Here is a 5,561-nt window from a genome sequence, read left to right as displayed (position 1 = left end):
AAGCTGTAAACCTCCATAATTACAGAGAAAAAGAAAGGAAGAAGAGGGTGTTTTTACTGGAGGGGGAGGAAAAGACAGATGAGAAGGTACACACTATGTACTCTATGACAGGGAAGAAAATGGGTCCTTATGAAGTAACAGTATTGGTAAACAATCAGTCGGTGTACATGGAAGTAGACACAGGAGCTTCAGCTATGGTAATTAATGAATATATTTATCAAGAGGGCTCCATGTCTGTCAGAGAGGTCATTGAACTCATGGATTCCGTGACTTTCCGTGACCTCTGACTTCTGCAGGGGCCAGTGTGGCTGACCCCAGGGCCACAGCAGCTGCTGCTCCAGCCTCCAACAGTGGTCCCTGACAGGGGCGGCTCTAGCAATTTTGCCGCCCCAAGCACGGCGGCATGCTGCGGGGGGCGCTCTGCCGGTTGCTGGTCCCGCGGCTCCTGTGGGCCTCCTGCAGACGTGCCTGTGGAGGGTCCACTGGTCCCGCGGCTCCGCTGGACCTCCCGCAGGCACGCCTGCGGATGCTCCACCGAAGCCGCGGGACCAGCGGACCTTCCACAGGCACGCCTGCGGGAGGTCCACCGGAGCTGCCTGCTGCCCTCCCGGCGACCGGCAGAGCACCCCCTGCGGCATGCCGCCCCAAGCACACACTTGGCATGCTGGGTCCTGGAGCCGCCCCTGGTCCCCGATCACCCGGAGCAGCCGTGGTCCGCAGCCCCTGATAGCGGTCCCTGGCTGGCCGCCTGGAGCAGCTGCGGCCACTGGCAGCTGGAGCCACTGGCCCCGGTGCCCCCCATGTCCTCCAGCCCTCCCTCCCCCCCAGATTTAATCACAGGTATTTTTAGTATAAGTCATGGACAGGTCAGAGGCTGTGGATTTTTATTTATTGCCCATGACCTGTCTGTGACTTTTACTCAAAAATACCCATGACTAAATCGGGTGGTAGGTTCAGTGCTAGTTCCTGTAAAATATAAAAGCCAAAAGAAAAACTTACCAGTCTTAGTGATCCAAGGAAAAAGGCAAAATTTGTTAGAGATTCGTTGAAAGAACTAAAAGGGAATCAGAAAGAAATGTTTAAATTAGACCAGGGTAAAACACCAGCACTCCAGGAAGTTCTGGATGCTCATCCAATATTTTTTCAGAAGGGTTAGGGATGCTGGAGGTGGTAACAGTCAGGATTAATATTCAGGATGTGGAGTAGCCAAAATATTTTAAAGAAAGACCCATTCTTTATGCTCTCAGAACAAAAAAAATTGAGATTGAATTGGACAGGTTGGAAAAGGTGGGCTTCGTTTCACCATTGCAGTTTTCTGAATGGGCTACCCCTTTAGTGCCAGTGGTTAAACACGACAAGACATATTTGGGGATTATAAAGTAACAGTGAATCAAGTTTCTAAAATAGACAATTACACCATTCCAGGAACAGAAGGCTTGCTTGGAGGAAGACTATAAGAAATTCACCACTATAAACACCCACAAGGCTTATATCAATAAAATAGATTACTATATGGAATATTGTCAGTACCTGGAATTTTCTAGTGAGCCATGGAAAATTTGTTGAAAGATATTCCAGAGATTGTAGGGAGGACTGATGATATCCTTAATACCAGCAGAAGTGATCCTAAACTTCTTTCAATGCTGGAGAAGGTACTTCTCTTGAAACAAAGTAAATGCTTTTTAATAAGACTAGAAGTGCGGTACCTGGGAGACAGGATAGACAAGGAGGGAGGTCTCCCAATGGCCGACAAGATCACAGCTATTGAACAAGTACCAGTGCCCCAGAACACCACTGAGTGAAGCGCCTACCTAGTTATGTTAAATTATTTACACGTGTTTCTTCCAAATGTTTCAGTCCCTTTAGAACCTTTATACCACCATTTAAGGAAGGAGACCCCTTGGCAGGGAAAAAAAACAAGAGAAAATGTCCCAGGAGTCTAAAAAGCTACTCAGATCTTCAAAGCTGTTTTTAATTATAGTGGCTGCCCAATAAAAATGCTTAGAAGTGCACATGATGACCTCAACAACTCCATGGCTACCTGTGAAAACTTTCAACAGACCTTTACCACACATGGATTTTTGGTAGTACTTGTCACTGACAATGGACCAAATTTTACCAGTCTGAAGTTTAAATATTTTCTGAGCAGAAATGGGATTAAATGTATTCAAATATTTCCATCCCATCCAGCTTCAAATGGTTTAGCAGAAAGAGCTATTCAAACTTCGAAAGAGGGAAGGAAGAAGATAATGAATGGAAACTTGGAAACAAGCTGGCTCAATTTCTTTTGACATACCAAACCACTCCTCACATTATAATGGGGGTGAGCCTGGTCCAGCTGTTGATGGGGAAAAGGATAAGAATTCATTTGGACTTAATTCATCCCAGCACAGAAAAGGAAGTTTTAAGGAGACAGGCTGATTGAAAAAACAACAACCACGCCCCCTACAAACAACCCCAAGCTCCTCATAATTGTCATTTCAAAGTTAGAGAGTGGGGTTTGAAGGATTGACTCTATATCAAAAATTTTAATACATGGCAGCCAACATGGATTCCAGGTACTATTCTAGAACAAACTGGACCTTGGTCTTTTAAAATCTGTTTAATTGATGGTCCATTTCATTGAGTGGTAAGATGACATCAGGATCAGGTCCTCTTATGGAATGACATATAAGTGCCTGAGCCTTAGGTTTTGGGTGAGGACCACCGTGAGGAGCAAAGCCCAGGAGAGGATGAAGGGTTGCCCAGGGTGCCAAAATTAGGGGTATCTACTGAATGGCTGAACCCAGAGAGTGGAGGAAGGTTTCCCCAATGCTTGAGATTTTGCTGGCAGCTAAGGAGGGTTGCTATCCAGTAAAAGAAAGAAGAGGCCATGGCTATTTAAAGGATGACATCTCAGTATTAGATTAAGAATGGAATTAGGTAGTAAATTGCTATTAAAGGGTTAACTGAGCAAATCAGAGTATTATGGGCTGGAGCCAGGCTTCATCCTTTGACCTTGCATCCTGTTTATTGGTGGAGGTTGTACCAACATTTTGAGTATGTAGTTAAAACAATAAACCAGCATGTTGTTTAGCTTGCAGTAACTGTAAGTAGACTGTGGTTTTGTATCCTCTGTGGATCCCTATACAAAAACTTGTGACAAACTTAGTGTGCTATTGTTAAGCTATTTGCATCACCTGATGAAGAACTAATAACTTGTAGCTCTCTGGCCATGTGTCCTAAATTTGCAGCTCATGTTAAGTGAAACAGCAATTCATTTTGTTAAGAGTTCACCACACAATGGAATAAGTGTTTGCTGTGGGGCTTACAATGTATGGTACAACTATTTTATTACTGTAGTTCCATCATCTTCCTGTTTTATTTCATGATTATTTTTGGTATATGTGTAAAAACCATGGCAGATGCCAGAACAAAATATAAACAATTTAGATTTCATTGTAATAACAAAAACATGTTCTTAGGATGGCCAGCTTGCTGGAGACAATATGCTGTAGCTATGGAAGAGTAAGATGTATTCTATTTTGCTTCATGCATCATTAATAAAATTACTGGTTCATTTCTGCTCCCAGAATCTCTATCATTGGTGATAATAATAATAAAAAAACCCATAGCCAAGTAGAAAATGTAGTGCTGGTGTTTAGAAAAAAATGTGTTTTGATTTGTAAACTGAGTATATTTGCTATCTCTAACTCATTAAGGAAAAGCAGAACAAAATCCTCTGCTGGTGCGAACTGGTGCAGCCTCATCCACTTAAAAAGAGCTGGGTTAAAATACACCATCAGAGAATTATGCCCACTGAATCATTTCTTTTCCCTTGCTATCCTCTGTTTTCACAATCATGCCTTAAGTAGAACACAGTTGAAGAGGATGAAGTAGATCAGAGGCAGTAAACTCTATATTATGACTATTATAGTGGAGGAGAGTAGATATCACTGGGAATATTACTATGATGCACAGCAGATCTTTGAGCTTCATAGTACCTTGACTCAAATGATTGTAATTTGCTGTGATAGTTGAAATATCAGTTGGCTTATAACATATCCAGTATTATCTCCAAATAACCATGCTTTAAAATAATGTCAAGAGAAGAAGAGGGATTACAAGAAATAAAAAAACAAAAATTTTTCATTTAAGATTTGAATGTAACATTTCAAATTGTTGGAATAACTGTCTGAATGCAAACCAATTAGCTTTACATGTGAACTGTAGGCTACAGCTGTATTGTATTTTAGGAATTTTGGATAGTTCTAACATTAACAAAATAATGTTTTTATAAAATATTATATTACAGAAAAGGCCTGAGATTATTTAAACTGAATTTAATTGACTGTTAGTATTTATAAAGCTGTATTGTTAAATTTCTTTTAGCATGGCCAATAGACCTGGATGTTCCCTGGAACCTAAAGGAAGCTAGGCATCTATATCTTATTGAATTTCAATAGGAATCAGGCACTTAATTCCCTTAAGCTCATTTGAAAACCCAGCCAGAGACTTGTCAGTTTCCCCAAATTTTCTAATAACATATTCTACCCTGGCTAAAGACCATGTACGCCAAATCTCAGGCAAAAAGAGACTTCCCTCTTCTGTAGGAACATGGAAGATGTGAGTTAAATCAGGCCTAGAATGGAAAGCAAGCTACAGTCTTAAGCTTTCATCCTGCTAGTGGGGAGATTGCCATGGCTCTCCCACAAATTTCATAGCCTTCACCGAAGTCTGTGGGATTCCATATGGGCCTAGCAATCTGCCTCCGTACTCAATTGTAGACTCAGATTCCACAGCCAGAAGTGATCTTTGTGATCATCAGTCTGACCTCCTGTAGAATACAGGCCATAGAACTTCCCTAAAATAATTCCTAAAGCATGTCTTTTAGAAAAACAGCCAATCTTGATTTAAAAATTGTCAGTGATGGAGAATACACCATGTCCCTTGGTAAACTGTAGCACTGAAGCCTTAACTGTGGAGTCATTACCACAGGTTATCTATTAACTGTATTGCCATAGCATCTAGGGCCCGTAGTCATGGACCAGTTCCCCACTATGCTAGGCACTGTGCAAACAGAACAAAAAGATGATCCTTGCCCCAAAGAGTTGACAATTATAAGTATTTCTTAAGTCTACATTGCAACACTCCACATTTTATGAAAAATGTTACCCTTATTCATCACTGTGTCTCTCCAGTTGTTTACATCTTTCATTTCAGTGGAGTTATGCCAGTGCCAAAGTAGAGTAGCACAGTGGTGATGCTGGTCTATTATCTGTAGGGAATTATGTGCTGCAAAAATATGGATGCTGTATTGGAAATAAGGTGGATGGTAGAGTTGCTGGCAAACAGACTATAAGAGATCAGAAAAGTACCTTGGGCAACATAATTTCCTCATTGACTCTAAATTCTGAGCTCATTAATTATGTTGTAAGGTTTGCACTAGTGAGGTGTCTGTGAAGGAGTGTGCTACCCGTTTGCAGCTCAGCCTAGAGCTCAGAACAGCCTGGGTGCAATTAAGGAGACTCCCTTCTCTGCCCTAGTTATCTATTGGAAGATTAAGTTACATGGGGGAGGGT

General features: G+C 41.7%; 1 long non-coding RNA gene across 1 annotated transcript; it reads right to left on the bottom strand.

Annotated features, from left to right (window-relative positions):
* Positions 1–998: 998 nt before the first annotated feature.
* Positions 999–1,949, bottom strand: LOC120409289. The gene is made up of 3 exons (XR_005601239.1): positions 1,812–1,949; positions 1,531–1,660; positions 999–1,054 (listed from the first exon to the last, which is right to left on the bottom strand). It is a non-coding gene; the product is annotated as an uncharacterized LOC120409289 (long non-coding RNA).
* Between the last annotated feature and the right edge of the window lie 3,612 nt (positions 1,950–5,561).

Source organism: Mauremys reevesii, linkage group 7 (assembly GCF_016161935.1).
Source record: "Mauremys reevesii isolate NIE-2019 linkage group 7, ASM1616193v1, whole genome shotgun sequence".
Lineage (NCBI taxonomy): Eukaryota > Metazoa > Chordata > Testudines > Geoemydidae > Mauremys > Mauremys reevesii.
Note: the sequence above shows the minus strand (reverse complement) of the source record. Positions and strands in the feature narration are given on the sequence as shown.